Source organism: Erithacus rubecula, assembly GCF_903797595.1.
Source record: "Erithacus rubecula genome assembly, chromosome: 6".
Lineage (NCBI taxonomy): Eukaryota > Metazoa > Chordata > Aves > Passeriformes > Muscicapidae > Erithacus > Erithacus rubecula.
Genome location: NC_136688.1, coordinates 27,936,152 through 27,952,751, shown reverse-complemented (window position 1 = coordinate 27,952,751; position 16,600 = coordinate 27,936,152). Strand labels below are relative to the sequence as shown.

Below are 16,600 nucleotides of genomic sequence, written 5' to 3'. Positions count from 1 at the left end.
GTAAACTTCCCTTCACCTTTCCAGTAGAACTACATGTGGTTCCTTCCCTATATAAGGGGGGAACAGCTCACTCTCCATAGCAAAATATGAATAATGTAGCAGATACATAGAAGGTAGGTGTTAATTCAGGCAATATAAAGGAAAGCAAAGCAAGGAGCCCTTCTTTGATTCCCTGAAGGCACTTTTGGATACAGGAGCGTTGTCTTGGGAGAGGCTGTAAAAAGCAGATGCAAAGAGAGGAGGCGAAGGAAGGTGTAAGCATCCCCCTAGATCTGTATGCACTAAACCCCCGTGAGCATGAGTGTGACCTCCTGCAAGAGCCCAGCCTTGGACCTTTCAGCCATGCATGTCTCTGCTGGTGCGGCAGAAGGCGGGAGAGGGCTGCAGCTCCCTCACGGCGGCTGTCCCCGGTGCCAGGCCGAGAGCAGCGCCACGTGTCCGTGCGGCCGCACGCCGCCCCGCGGAGGGGCGCGGAGCTCGCAGCCGTGCCTGGCTGCTCGGGGCGGTGCCGTGTCCCGCCCCGCCCGTCTCTCAGCGGCGGCCCCGGTGCCCGGGCCGCGCTCCGCCCCCGCCCCGCAGCGCCCCCGTCCGGCCGCGCCCCTCCGCGCGGCTCCTTTAAGGGCCGCCCCGCCCCGCCCCGGCCCGCCCCGCGCGCCGCCGGGCGCAGCTCGCGGGGCGGGGCGGGGCCTGGCGCGCGGCGGCGGCCGGGGCGTTGGGCGGGCGAGACGCCGGGGCGGCCGGGGCGCGCGGCCGCCGACCTGCAGCGCCAGCGGCACCGCTGCCCCAGCCCTCCCGCACGGCCCGCCCGCCCGGTGAGCACCCGCCGCCGCGGGGGAGGGCGCGCAGCGCAGGGGCCGCGGGGCGGGGGAGCGGGCTGGTGGCGGCGGGGCGCGGAGCGGAGCCGGGCCCGCCGCCGGGGAGCGGGGAGCGTGTGCTGGGCGGGGGCCGGGCGGCGGGCGGTGTCGGCGGGTGGTTCCCGCGGGGAGCCGGGGAATCCCCCCCGGCTGCGGCCCCGCACGGAGCGCGCGGTGCCCGGGGCTGCGGCGGGAGCCCTTGGGCGCCCGGCTGCCCGGCCGCCTCCCTTACATAATGTCACCTGTGGTACCTGCGGCTCCCCCGTGTCACCGCCGCGGGTGGTCGGTGCTGACGGCAGAGCTGGGCTTGCTCTGAGCTCAGCGCTCTTCAAGTGTGTGTGTGTTTGGGCGTGAGGATTCGCTTGGTGCGGGGTGAACCTCTGGGACCCAAAACCCCTAAGTAACAGCGGATGGAAGCGGTCGCCGCCGTCTACTCTTTTTTCGTAGAGCTTGTGGGTGCATGGGGAGACGCAGGGAAAGCGGTGTCTGAGATGAGGGTGACAGTGGAGGCACTGCTGCGGACAATTCAACGTGAGAAACTTTGTGTTTGTTAGGTTTTTATCTTTGCTGTCTTCTTTATGGTGCCTTAACGCTGCCCAAAGGTCAGAGCTTCCCTAGCAGCTGCCTTTACACGTGTGCAGTGCTTAGGCTGAGCCTCTACGTGTGCGTGTAACAAATCTATGGTAAATCCCCTGTGGAAGACCTGGAACTCAAAAATAGCCATGCTAGGCTTCTCCGAACTGACAAGCAATAATTGTTCTAAGTATCCCTAAGATTGGGTAAAGAATGGAAAAATACTATAATAAATTGTTCTTATTTCTAATATACTGGTGTGTATTAGACACAGTTTTTCATCTTGGCAGTGTTCTTTTGAACAGATTAATGCAAATACAGTAGTTTCAAGTGGGCGTATTCTCTAGGGGGTTACGTTATTGTGGGGAATGGACGTGTTCTCAGTGTGGTTACAGTAACACAGATTTTGTTCAGTGGAAGGGGATGAGAGGAAGTAAATATATAAATGAAAAATATCCTGAAGTAGTCAGGAGCTAAACTGAGCCGATGGGCAGAGAGGATCTTGCACTTGTCTGTTTGCGCTTCCTAGTGGCTTTTTGTGCGTGTTCCCATAAAAGCTATTATGTAATGGTGCTTCTCTTGGCAGGAATTTATTGTCACCGTAATTCCTGAGGTTTCTGGAGCAATGCAGCTTGTTCAAAAAGTGTCGTGGTCAGAACAATGGGAAGAAAAGTTCTTAAGAGGAGGTTTTAACCTCTTTAATTTTTCATGCAGTAGGACTAAGCTCAAGACATCTGGCTCTTTTCCAGAGTATCTTTACCGTCCTCTGTTGTTCAGCTTGTCTTTCTCTCCTCCTAGCCTGCGCTATAGCTGTCAGGCACCAGCTTGTTGCTTACATCTGCATCAGAGCTGGGAAAACATTGACTCTCTCCTTTAATAATGTTTGTTATGCTTCTCGTTTTTGTGTTTTTTTTTTTCTTTTCCCCTCTGAACAGACACAAAAGTGATATAGTTAGAGCACTTAACTGTTGCTTAGACAAGAAAAAAACTTGAGATAATGGAGAAAGGGAACTCTCCCAGTTCTCATCTCTAGTTTGAACTTGTCTGTATACATCAAAGGGAGGCAAAACGCCTAAGCAGAGAGGAATTTACATGTTAAATGCCAGTGCACTAAGGATCGGTGATCTCTGTGGTGTCTGTAGTTTATCGTTGATTTCATCCACCTCCTCTTCAGGTGTGTGCCATAAATCTCTTTGCAAGTCTGTCTCCTTTTCTTCTTTTCATGATATGCTGTTTTTGGGGGAATCTTTTGATGCAGAGAGAATAATTCTTTCTAGTAGTGTAATCTGGTGGCTAGTTGTGGCACTGGCAGCTTTACAGATCATGCTTCTGTCTCTTATATTGGCTTATCCTGTTGTTTAAATGAGTGTTTTAGGAACCACTAGAAAGGACAGTACCATCTGAAAGTAGAAAAGTATGTTTCTTTAAGGGCCACTGTGTGAAAGACATGCTTGAAAGATCTGCAACTTAATCTAACTAGATTTTAAAGTTGAAGGTCATTGTGGAGCGAAGTAGCACATGATAAGGGAACCATAACCTCCTCTTAGACAAGTTATTGTCAAAACCCAGGTGCCCCCATATCCTCTTTAAAGGCAGATGACTCTGAAGTACGGGTGTGGGAAAGTACTGATCTCGAGGCAGAAATTTCCCAACCGCAACTGTAGCAGAGACTTTGGCTCTGTCCCCTTCTCTCTCTGCTCGTCCACCTGTAGACTTAGAGGAGCACCCAGCGTCCTTGAGTTGTGCAGTGCTCCGTGTCTCTGCTGAAACAGATTCCACACAGTTACCAGCAGTTTATATTTAGTGCGGTGTGTGAAGGTGGGCTGAAATGGCTGCTTGAGCACGGCTGCCTGGGCAGTCAGCAAGTAATGGTAACTGAAGTCACTAAATGTGCGTTTGGATGGAATTTGTACTGTCTTGGGGTCATGGTTGTTTTCTGCTACTTTGCTCCTGCCTCAAGAATTGTTACAACTCTCAGTAAGAGCAGTCTGCCATGGTCTTAATCTCAGCTGTGCAACATCATAATGGTACATTTGGGTTTCTGTGACTTTTCCTGTTGCATCACTTCTGCTTTTTATCGGTGTACTTGCTTGCACCACGGCCATCTGCTGTACTGGCCAAATACACCTCTTGCTTGTTCTGCTTTTGTGAGCAAACAGATGTAAGTCGCTGGCCTCTGTCAGTCCAGGAAGGTTGGAAGTTGCACTCAGTCGGTGTCTGGCCACTGCTGTTGCATTTTTATTTTCTCCTTTTGAAAGTTGCATTTTTTTTGCTTGCCTGACATAATTCCAGAGAAGCCCATTATTTCCGAATTACTGCATGAAAGGCCGGTAGCTTGGAAGCCTTGCTCCAGAGTTTCCTGGACTGTGTCCTTTTGTGCACTCTGCTTGGCACAGGGGCTCCCTGCAGCTCCTCTGCCCTCTGAGCCACTTGTCGGCTGCTGTAACCAGCTGATCCCAGCTGAGCAGGCTTAGCTGGGAGAGGCATCTTTCACTGACACAGTTGGTCCCACTACCTGCTTGCCTGAAAGACTGGGAAGGAGGGAGGAGAGGCAGCAGGGGTTGAATTCTACTTTAGGAATATGTGAATAGAAACTTGAAGGCATTTCCTAGAACAGGGAAAAGAAAAATTAACCCATATATAACAAAGGCATTGTGGTATTATGGTAGATTTCTTTTACCAAAATACAGTAGTCTGTAATTATGTTTATCTATGTTACCATGACAAGTTCCATGTCCTTAGAAATGCCATCATACATGTTTACTCCCTTGCTATTAAGATACTCTGGGTACAAGTAGAATTATTTCAGATGTAACAATTTAACCACCAGCACAGAGTGTAGTAGTTGAGAGCAGGTAGGTGACTTCAGTGAAGCACTCTGTCTTTTTAAGCCCATCTGTGTAATTCATCTGGCTTTGCTGGTCTGTAGTCACACAGGCGGCATTTTCCCTGACTCTGCTAGAAGTCTTGTTTATGCAGCTGCAAAAATTGATTTTAAGTTTAATCAGTAGAAATACTTCCTGTAAATGTCAGGAAACGAGCTTTTGTATGCAGCAGAGAAAGTTTTCATCTGCTGTTTGCATGCTGGCTGTTTTGTTACTGAGCAGTGGCAGCTACAACTCTCTCACCGGAAGCTTGGTGCTCTCACATTGCTTACTGTATGATGCAGTCTGCAAAGTCTGCTTTCAGCCTAAGCATACTGATACTAATAAGAAATCAGTGAAAACCTGGCCTGTTGTTTGCTTTCTTATTTATTTATTTTGAGTATTTGTGTGTGGTAATTCAAGACAGTTTTTTGAAGAAGCTCACACTGAAGAGGTGCAGAATTGGGAGTCAGAGGTGTAAAACCCCTACTTTGTTTGCCACTGTCTCAGTTGTCCCCCCAGCTTCTCTCTTCCCGTGTGTGTTGGACAGTGGGCAGGCTTCAACAGTGGAGAACTTTCTGTGCAGCACAAAGGATCTGTGTGTCTCATGTCGCTCTGGTGATTCCCTGAGGGGAGCTGCTATCCTGGCAACCAGCCCACCAGCAGTAAATTGGCTTCCTGGTAGAAGTGAGTGTTGAGTGGAATGGGTTGGTCATCACTGCTGCAGTAACCTTGTTACAAGGCAAAGTACAGCTTCTGGAGCTGGTTGGGCAGAGTCAAGGGAAATTGGCCACTGGAATCACTTTTATGTGGTAAATAAAACACCACGTCATATTTGTGCTGTAGAATAGAATGGCTTTCATTCTCACAGTGTACACTTGCCATAGGAGTAACTTCCTTGTAGGCAATTGAACTTTGCAGGGCTGAAATGTGCACCATTTAACCTCATGCTTAGAAGTGAACCAGCTTCAATGCTGTGTCTCTGTTCTTAGCTTGCACTTCAAAAGTGCCTGGACCATTTGGAAAACTTCAAAGCCACTTATATTTTTCCTCAACTAATTTTCCTTACAGTTTATAATATTGCTGTGCTTCACTGTTGTTCATGTTTTTTCCTTGCATTGATTTGATGGGATTTTGTAATGAAATTAGTGGGAACTGCAAGAATTTCTGTTCAAAACTAAGTTTGAAGCTTGTTTGGGAGTGAAGATAGAAAAGTTATACTGCTATGTTAGATCTCTTTCTGCAGGCTTTTTAGGGGCAGGTAAGAGGGAAACCTTGCTGATAAATCGGTCTCTAAAATATGACCAAGTAAACCAAAACCAAACTACACTCTTTCCAACTCCCCAGTTTCAGTACGATAGCTTGAGAATTATGTTCTTATATAAAAATACAGATCTTTCAATAGCTGGACTTGTAATGTGATTTCTAACAGTAGCTGCTAAAGGCTGCTTGCTTTGAAAGGAGTTGTAGTTTGTATGTGTAGTGTTAAACGCATAAATTAGTAAAATGTTTGAATGTTTTTGACCTTTTTAGGCTCTTTGGGTTTTCTTTTCTCTGTAAAGAACTTCATAAAAGTCTTCAAGGACAATATATTAGAGCAGCCCCCATTAATACAGTTTTACTGGGGTATGTGCCAGAATCCCCTTTGGGTATTGAAGCCCATTTGTGCTGACCACTCTCAAAAGACACTTTATTTGTTAGACCTAGGAAGGTGCTCTAATGTTAATTAAAACACCTCCCCCCACCCCTCCTTTAAAGGAAAGAATACATACTGGGTATGTGTTGCTCTCTAATGAGCTAAAAGCCAGCTGATGTGCAGTGAAGACAACAGTAATTTATCATTCTCTGCTGTGTATGGATTCATTATATTTCAAAGCTAAGACATAAACTAAAATACCCTGTATAGGTTATCCTTTGGTGGTTGTATGCAGACTGAGGAGAATCTCTTCTGTGCCAAAACACCAGCCTGGGAGGGTGATTGACATATCTGCTTTTCAAGAGAAGTGTCAAAATTGCAGAGCATTGCTCAGAGGGTATGAAAGCTTCACTTCTCCATCTGCTGCTGCATATGCCACTGGCGAGCCAGTGGCCATATGTGCAATCATCCTGAAAGCTTTAAAGCCAGCTTCTCTCTGAGGGCCCCTCACTCCTTTTCAGAGTCCAAAAAGGGCACGCTGCTTGCTTCAGGAAAGGGAGGGTCCTGTTTCCCCGTAGGAAAATCGAGTAGTATGTCTTTATAAGCTAAAGTACTATTGCAAAGAGCTGTGTGATCCTGAAATGCTGCAGACTCATTCTGTGATGTGCAACAAAAAAGTGTGCTGCAGACTCATGGCAAGCTTTCCCCTGGTATTATAAGTAGACTACAGAACCATAAAAACTTACTAGTAGAGATTAATTAAAAATAATTTCATGGGTATGGGGAGCAAGGTTGTAAGATCAGGGTTTGTGTCTTTCCATAAGCATATCAGAGATGTGAAGAGCAGTTTGCTAGGTTTACTTTTCATTTCATTAGCTGTGAGAACCTACATCTCAAGTCTCTTTGTGGTTTCCTGTCTTGCAGGGCTTGCACACTTCTGCAACTTAAAAAGCTGACATTTAAATGTGACAATGAAATGTTTAGCAACAAAGGAGATCTTAAGCAGGCTAGACAAAAATTCCTTTCAGCTGCATGGCTTTTGCTCTTACTTGGATGACCAGTTTTCCCAGTTCTCTGTTTGTTGTTGTACTTGCCAAAGTGGAGAAGGTTGCCTTATTAATAACCATCTTTTTAAGTATTGGAATTTTTAGTAGTAATGCTGAATAAAAAGGGTGTATATGGTGATGAGACAATAAAACATACCTGTGAATTTTGGCACTGTAGAAATAAATTTCTCCTATGCTTATCTGGGAAGTATGCAGTATTTGCAGTCACTGAAAGTGCATGTGTGTATCTGATGTCTGGTCTTGATGCAGTTTTAATACGTGTATTTTGGGTAACTTCTGGGAAGTTTCTGTCCTGTTGAAAAACCCTATCGAGCAAGCTTGAGTGCTGCTGAAAAATGTTTTTGGTAACACTCTGCTGCACTTGAAACTGTTCTCTTCTTATCCTTGAGGTTTTGAAATGGAATGTGTGAGAATAGTTTGCATATTTTTTGATTTTTAGTAGCTTGCCCGGTATATCTCAGACCCAGATCTGAATTTTGTGAGTAACGTCTGTACCTGAAGCATAGCTATGTGCCTGTATCCTAAAAATATTATAGAGCTACTTCTACCCCTCAAGCTTCCTGCTCTTTTATGTGACAGAGTGCAATTCTTAGTACTTTCAGGGCTAATATCTAGGTTTTTTTTGTGCAGTTCTAGGTGTGTGAATCAGCCTATCATCACTGAATCGTCAATTTAATCTTGCTGACTTGACAACCATTCTATGCCAGCCTGTGTCAGTACCAGGTAAGATGAAAGATGATGCTGTTACTTGTTTTTCCTGAGTTTTTGCCTTTAAAACCTGCATTTTGTCCAAATGCCATGACACTTTGGTAAACTGAAAGCAAAATGTGCTGCCTTCCATGTTCTCATCCTGCAGTGAGACAGCCACTTATGTTAGCATCTCTATCTTTTGAAACAGGAAGTATTCTAAAATGTCCTTAGCTTCTGACTCCTTTGTAGCCATGCCTTTTTCTTGACACTTCTATTAGTCTGGGTTTTGTGGTGCTCAGATACCACATGCTGTGTTTTTTTTCCTTGTATTCTTCACTCCCTTACCACTCCCTGGTTTTGCTGTAGACACTACTGAAGTCCTTCCTGCCTTCCAGAGTTAAGCATGCATGATATGTTACCTGTGTTATCTGACCTTTTCTCTTGAACAAAAAATAGGCTTTGTTTTGATTTGATTTTTTCCCCTATCTGCTCCCAAACGTTACCTTTGAAAATGTATCACAGAAGGATATACAGTGCTTATGTATTGTATATTTGATGTTTTAGTTGTAAGAAGCTGCCAATATATGTCTTTCAGAGAATTAAACATAAAGCTGTTTTTGGACATCATCCTTTTATCCCCCTTTAGAGAAGGGGTGTAGGTCGAAGGGGAGTGAAATGGGGAGGAAATCTCTTTAATGCTTTTCAGCAAGGGTATTATCCAGTGCTCTAGGGGAGTCCTAGAGCAGACAAACTAATGTGAGCCTTTGTTCTGATGCTAATCAAGATAGGGGTAATTCTTCTGACTACACCTCTTCTCCTCAGAACCCTCTAGCACTGATAAGAATTAAGCTCTCTTTTTGCTGTGCCTGCCTGATATCTGTCCTTGTTTTCTGTAACTGCTACTTTGGGTGCCAAGTTTCAAGTTTAAGAAGGCTATCTTAGGAATGTTTACTTAAATGAGATTTTTTTTGGGTGCTCCTGGGTGGTACTTGTACACTTCAGTTAAATAGATATCTTAGTGGCTCTGTGTGTGTGTTTATTTTTTTGAATCATTAAGTAAAAAAGCCCAACTCTTTGTTGATGTAAGACACATTGGATTGAATGCAGTGGCATCTTTTGCTGCATGCTGGGACATGTAACGGAAATTTAGGAGGTGTTTTTCATTCTGTCTCTTCTTAGCCAAAGTAGGCAAATATTGTTTCTCAGATGCTTTTTGGGATTCCTTAGGAGACTAACTTCTCATCCCCAGACCAAAAATCTCTGTAAGTTTTCTAGAGTGAACGTGTATGCAAGCTAGGTAGTGTTTTGGTTTATGCCAGTAAGCTGCCCTCAGCCTAAACATAATCTGCACAGCATCAGAGATAAGCTTGAAACCTAAGTATATAGTGAAATATGACTCTGCCTGTGATGTAACACAAAAAATAGTGCCTCTTATCTTATTTTTGACAATGGGGAAAGGATGGTGGGGAAAATATTGTTGTCTCACGTGAAATGCTTGCATCAGACAGAGCTATTAACAAATGTCATGCAGATCAAGAAGAGGAGGGAGGAAGTGTTAGCCTCTTTAGCCTTTCCTTGACAGTAAGCAGCTGATGAGAAGCTCATCCTTGTGTTCCTAAAAGCAGGTCTGCTAATATAGCAGTGCTGTTAGTGATAGTGGACTCTGAGGATTGGTGGTGGCAATCCTCCATGGATAATCTGTGCTGGCTCTGGCTGGGCTGGCCTTCTGGTGAATTTGTAAGGGAGTTTGCAGTCTTTCACTAGGGGCTGCCCCCTCTGCAGGGTGGTTTGTGACCCTTTTTGGTATCAGTACATAACAGAGGGATGGGAAGGTTTTAGACAAGGTAAAGATCTTCCCTAGAAGACAGAGACTGTGTGTGTGTGCACAGCTAGCATGAGCATATTGGTGCAATGCTCTCATGTTTCATTTTGGTGGAGTATTTTTCTCTAATGCAGAATTGGAGAAGTCCTGCAGTGGTGATGTAAAAATCCAGTTTCTTTGAAAACTGCACAATTTTTGCCTATGTAGACATAGAATATCTAGACAAACTGAGCCCCAAACGTGTGTAAAGATAATGGGGCAGAGGCAGAAAGGCTCCATCAGAAGATTCTCAACTGAGGAGACTGACTTGAAGTGCTTTCTGCCAGTGACTGTGCACAATGCAGGGTGTAGATTTCAAAGTAATCCAGCCTGGCTCCTTGATGCAAACCTGCATGGAAACACTAGCTATGGGAAGGGGTTTATCAGCACTTCTAAACAGTGTTGTTTTTTAAGGTTGATTCTGTTGACAATATCCTGAAGGAACATCACTACCAGATACATTTTATGTGAGTAAAATTATAGGCTAGATGTAACTGCCTTTGCCTAGTGCTATTAACCCAACAACTATTGAATCCCAGGAAATTCTCATTTTCAGAGTGATTGCTTTTACAATCTGAAAATTAAACCTGGAAGATGCATGTGGTGTTGGTTTTATCTTTTCTTTACACTTGATTTGCATATGCAGGGCTTTTCCTGTGAATGGGTGCCCTGTTCTTAGTTATTAATATTCTATCACTTTTCAAGGTCCTGCTCATCTTTTGTGACTCGAAACAAAGCAAGTTGATCTCTATTAGCTGGGTTGACATGGGTACCTGTGCCCAGTGTTTTTCACCATCTCCAGCTGGGCATCTTACAGAGAGATGCTCAGGATGCAGGCTTTCCAGGCATTGTTCCAGACAGCCTTGCTGAACTTGAGATATGTGATAAGATTTATTTTTATTGTCTGATGTACTTGGTGTCAAGCAACCATACTTGCTAAAGCAAGCTGGTATTTTATAGTCCTCTTGTGTTGTGCATTTAATTGCTGCATAACTGATTCCTTCTGTGTCAAGCATGCATTGATTTTTGGGGTTTTTATGCCAACATTGATTTTGGGGGTTTTTATACCATTTGTTTAACAGGCTCCCAGTACATAGGGAAATTTTGCACCCTCTTTCTACTTAAAGTAGTACTTAGAGCTGTTGAGAGGTATTATTCAGCTTAGAAAACATAATGCTGTGTCTTAACAAGGACTTATGTATATCCTAAACTCTGTGAAGATACACCATGAAGGCACTATCAAGGTGCTCAGAGAAGGTGGAGCCAACACTTTCTTCCTTTTCAGCAGCTCACATGGACTCTTCAATTTGTTTAATCCCCATAAGTGGTGAATTTTATAGGATGGATACACTAGCAGAGGGTTTTTTTTTTTCTTCCGTGCCACAAAAATCAATATTAAATGTAAAATCAGTAAATTTTAACTACTTGTTTTTTGCTCTAGGACTCACAATTACTTTAGTCTCTTTTTGTCTTTGACTTACTCTCCTTCTTGGATATGGAGTCAAAAATGTTATACGTGATAATGGTAGAATTCTACACTTCTAAGTGTAGAAGGCAGCCTATTTTTTAAATTGAAAAAAGTTTTTGAGCCTAAATGATGTTCAGGAGGACAATGAGATATTTGAAGGAGGTTTAATACTTGAGTATACTGGGATTGTCCCATGAGCTCCCTAGAGTTACTTCAGGGCTGCATCATGAAGGTGATTGCTGTTTTACCCTCACCTGATGTTGGAAAGACTGTTGCAGAGATCCTCTCCTCTTTTGGCCAAGGGAAGTAAAACAAAAACGTTGTACCCAGAGCGTATGGAATGCCTTGAGGAATGTGACACTGTGCCTGCTAGCCAGGAATTGGATACTGAGAAAGGTATTGGACTTGCAGTGCCTGTGAGAGCAGAGACTGGTAGCTCTGGAGGCTGAAGCTCTGTTAGTGTCTCAGGAAAAATACCCATGAGGGTAGGGAAGTTAATTAGTGTAGGCAGTATTAATGCAAGCTTTGTATAGTGGCATAAATGTTGTGTAGCTGTTACCTGGCTGCTCTGCAAGCTTCTTGCTTTTGAAAGCATCTGCAGGAAGTGGCACAGTAAATTAGATAAGCTTGTTTTGATCACTTGTGGATTTCTGCACACCTATATGTGTGCAATTCTTGAGGGTAGATCAGTTTCTTTTAGTATATATTTGTCTGTAATCAAGATATAATCTTCAGTGTGCTAGGCAGTGCTCCCAAGTGAGGATACAAATCCCAGTCAAAGGGCAGTAACATGTGATGGAGGAAAAAAGGCACCTAAAAATGTAAATAGCTAAAACTGAAATAGCCTGTTTCTTTTATGTGATGTTACTCTTAAGATGTTGGTGATATGAGTACATTTGGGAAGACAAACCTTGCAACAATCTGCTAGTTTCATGGTGTCCAGGAGCTAGTTCTTGGACTGCAGTGATGTTCGTTCACTTCTTGTGAGGAAGAGTTATCATTTGGCCATAGGATAGGTTTTTGCCTTTAGGCTGTGTTTGGAAAAATAAGTTTTAGGTAAATTTAATCCAGTTTGTTTTTTATTGATATTAAAGTTTAAGTGCAATTCATTCTCCTTGTCTCTTCTATGATGAAGACATTGCTGGGGTAAGCCTTGCACTTGGATAACTTGTCTGTGTTCTATAGATTTTTCTGTAGCAAAGGATGAGCTTATTTGATGCCTTCTGGAAGAAAAGCTAAAATAGCTGAAGTACATAAGCAAAAGCTCATTGAGTAAAAATTATATGCTACCACAATTAATGGCTGTTTCCAGTGTAATAGGGTGTAATGTGTGGCTGCTACATGCCTTGCACTGCTGCATGCCTGTGTGTGACTTAACTATGTTGTGGTTTTCCCAGTGTGTAAGACTGTAAGGTTGCCAAGCTTTCAGCTGCTGGTGTAGGGTTGTGCCAGCCACACCTGGCACATGGGGAGGAGGTGACCTTGTAGGTGTGCAGGGCATGGGCAGCCACAGGGAGGAAAACTGTTTAGGTGCTGCTGATTTCTTCCTGCAGTGCCTCTGAGCTAGACCTTACCTCCTCTTGCATTAAAAAGAGGTACTTCCTCACCAGACTTCACTGGGCAGGAAAGCTGAAATACTGGGTGTTCCAAAAACAAAAATCCTGTTGCTCTGGAGTTTCTTAATGCCTCATGAGCAGACTAGGTCAACTGGAAGTTGCTGTCTTTGCAGAAGTTTCTCTATATTTGTTCATGTAAGATTTATGAAAAAGTTTGGAGTGTGAAATGTTACCTTTACTTTTCAGATCATAGTGTGCTCATTGACATAGATGTGGTAATTCTGATATCCTACAGAATACATCTTGTCCTTCCAAATATGAAGGCTTGGCTATGCTGCTGTTTTTCTTCTCTGTGCTACAAGGTGATGAGCAACCAAGCAGAGCAGCTGGGTTGCATTGCTTATATCTGAATTTTTTTAATTTTCAGGGGAAAAAAGAAAAAAACCCTTTAATTATTGGATAGTTGACAAATAAGCACATCAAAGTGAGACTTTTGAGCAAAGCTTGGCTTATAAGGTAAAAGTAATCATGGCTCTTGTAATGGAAGTTTAATGTTGGCATTAAAGAACTGAGGACAGACTTGGGAAAAGACAAAGTAAAAGTCTTTTGTCTGTCCTGTGATATATTGGCCTTGCCCCTTGACCTCCTTATCCTTGGCAGAGGGCAGTTACTCTGCCACATGAAGAGTAACTTCAGCCACTGTCATTTTCTGCAGTCTTGTGTGCCTCTGTTGAGGTGGGACACACAACTGCTGGTCTGCTCCAACCTTTTCTTCTTAGGCTTCTGCATGCAACGGGGTCACTGTCCAGCTCCAGTTTCAGGTGATCCTAAATAGATGGGCCATCCCAGTTTCACACAGAAAAACACAGGATTTTAGTTGTCTCCACAAAATCTGCCTTTTTTGGAAACACTAACGAGTCTATGGTTTGACTGCTGTTAGCCACAAGCCGAGTGAATGATACTAGACCAAAAAAAAGCCTAGGAGTATTTGTTATGGAAGTCCATATTTAATCTTTCCCTGTAGCTTTTGACTTGCTTAAAACTGTGCTGCAAACTTTCTGATTTCCCAGACTATTGATTGACCTGTGTCTAAAAATTCATTTAATTATGTGATGCTTTCATACACAGTAGGTCTTCCTTATCACATGGAAAAAATGGAGACTACAGATCTTGCTACAAATTGATTGTGACTAACTTCTGTTGACAAGGGAAAACTTACATAACAACAACATAAACTGTGTGCAGAAGCCTGATTTGCAGAAGGCTTTAGATTCATAAACCTGCATCCAGCTTTCAGCTTCCATAGGTTTCTACACCAAACAAGTGCAATTTCTTCTGTACTTTGCTGTGAAATGTATCCTTTTATAGTGGGATCATCAGTAAATGATGAAGGCAAAACATGTAAGAAAATGACACTTTGTTCTACAAACTCATCATCAAAAGCTGGCTTTCATAAGCATAAAAGATAAAACTCCTGTTCCTAAGATGAGATTTCTGGACAACTCTCTCAGTAAATACTTAGCCTAGCAGTAGCTAAAATTCTGATACATCATTTCCTTTTGCCTCTCGCTCTTCCTAGCTGTGGGGCTGTTAAGCCAGACACTTGCTGTCTGTATCTCTTCTGTGCTGCATGGCCTTTTTCTGCTGCTTGGGAGGAAGCTGAAGAAGCCTTGCTGTCTCAGCAGAGGACTTGAACCCTCACACAAGAGCTATACAGCAGGTACCTGGGACACTGCCTTTTTGTCTTCCTCTAAGCACATGCTTGGCTCTCTTGCAGACACTTATGGATTACTCTGCATATAAGAATGTTCACCTGTGGCTTTCTTGCAAATACAAAGTGAGATGTGTGAGTCAGGACACTGATACACTTGGGTTCACACTGGAGTGTTTTAAAGGGGTGGAGAGGGGAGGCTGGGACATATGACATGAATAGATCTGGGAAGCAATGCTGGCACTAATTAATCTGGCCTGTCATTTTTCATTTTATTTACTCCTGAAACTTGATTGTCAGACTAGACTTTTATACTGTGCTCTCTTTGTGGCTGAGACTGCTCAGCACTGCTGCAAAGTCCTTCTAATTCTTTTTGCTGTCTCTTGTACGAAAACTCAATTGACAGACTGAATACTTGAATTCCAGGGAGCAACTGTGGATTCAGGCAAGACATTGTTGGGAAGGAGGGGCTCTTACAGAGGTGAATTAACTTGTGTACTCTATCTTGGCAGCTGTTGAGGGTCTTTGCCAGTGTCAGGGGTCTCAAATGCTTTCACAGCTAAATGGTACCCACCAACAGGTGGGTGTTCAAATAAAAAAGTACTTCATTGATCTGGTTTGGGTTTTTTGAAGAGACAATGAGGATGCATTAAGATTGTCCCTCTTGCCTTGTAACTTTGCTGCATGGCAGATCCATATGTAGGGTAGCACTGCAGAAGTAGAAACTTTCTCAGCTGGCAGGCAAGTGTTCTGCAAGATGTTAGAAACATCTAATATGCTCCCACCCTCAGATGTGTTGAAGAAAGATGTTTCTGGGTGCTCTGATTGGAGCCAACTGTGTTGGTTGCAGTTCTGAGCAGTTTTTTCAGGAACTGAAGATTGCTTCATCATAGTGGTTGAGATGCACTGTGCTAACAGAGCTTACTGCTGCCAAATGCTGCAGAGTTCCAGAGTGTTAACTGCTATCTGCTGGTGACAAAACTGGTCTTTCAATATTGCAGCTCTGACTTGGCTATGGATAAACCAGGCTTATGTTAGGACTAAGCAAAACTACAAGAACATTCTCATCCTCCTCTTTCTGGCATCTTGACATAGAAAGTGCCCTGATCTTGACTGTCTGGACCAGAATACTGACAGTACCAGTTCCTTGGAAGGCCGTATCTGGACTGGAAATGCTGTGTCTGTAACAGGGAAAGGGGTACAGGCATTTTTCCTCTTAACGTGGAAGGAATGACCTATGACTTTTGCTTTTAAATATGAATGAACTCATTCTCCTTACCTTAGATATTGGCCATATGGTATTCCTGGTAAAAGTAGCAGATGTTCTTCTGCTGTGTTTTGCTTTGATACACAAATTCTCTTTGTTTTCTTTCTGTCCTGTCTGCAGTGGCCTGTGATATTGCTCCTCTTGAGTGTATCAGGTTATTACCCTGATTTTCTAAATGCTCATTTAGAGATAAGACAGGGGGTGCATGAAATGTTGCTTGGGTAGTGGATCTTATATGTATTAAGAAAGTGCTGTTAACTTATTTATGGTAGTTTGGTTTGGTTTCGCTAGTGAAAGCAGTTTCTTTGCAAATCTGCATCACTTTGCATCCCACTGCATTGTTTTTCTAGTGAGAGAATGAGGATATTTTTGCATGTAAGTGGTTGTTTTCTATGTTCTCCCTGCTGCTATAGTTTGCCTTCCTATGTACTTGTGAGCCTCTGTTCCACTTTACTGTGGAAGAGCAGGCACGTGGAGGTGAACTGCAGTCTGAGTGCCAGACAGACCATGGCATTTGGCAGTCTGGATACAGGAGTTTGAGGACTGCACCATAAAGAGTTGTTCTCTGTTGTGTCTTTTGCTTGCATAGAGTATGAAGTAATTGACACAACACTCAAACTTTAGTCCTTGGTTGTGAAGATAACTCAGATCTTCCTATTTGGTGTATTCTTAGGAATGCTCCTGTGGAAAGGCACACCTTGCTTTGCAATGGGCATTCTGTTGCCATAAAGCAGTGCCAGCAGCTGGCTGAGCGTGCTCCTGTGCTGACCTGTGTGAAATCTCTTTCACACGTGCAGCTGCAACAGGCATAGTTATGGACTGAGCCCTTCTGCAAGCTACTTGTCTGGGCATAGTTGAAAGCAGCTCCTTCCTTCCCTTTTCTCTGTAAATCTAGCTGTGGTCACACTCTGTTCAGGAACCCTGCCTGCTGGTTTTCTTTGTAAAGATAAGCACATCACTATGCACTTAATTGCTGAGAAGGGTGTCAAACAAAGGAGAATGTGGTGCTAGGGGTTTTTTTAAGATTTCTAGAATAAGAAGAAGGATTTGCTG

The 16,600-nt window shown here is 43.7% G+C and overlaps 1 protein-coding gene across 1 annotated transcript in view; it reads left to right on the top strand.

The window, feature by feature from the left end:
- The first annotated feature begins 670 nt into the window (after positions 1-670).
- The window catches only part of SUSD6 (sushi domain containing 6), a 78,003-nt gene continuing 62,073 nt past the window's right edge, over positions 671-16,600 (top strand). The window contains exons 1-2 of the mRNA XM_079309865.1: positions 671-812; positions 7,625-7,717. The gene's annotated coding sequence lies outside the window, so the exon portion shown is untranslated. The remainder of the gene's footprint in view (positions 813-7,624; positions 7,718-16,600) is intronic.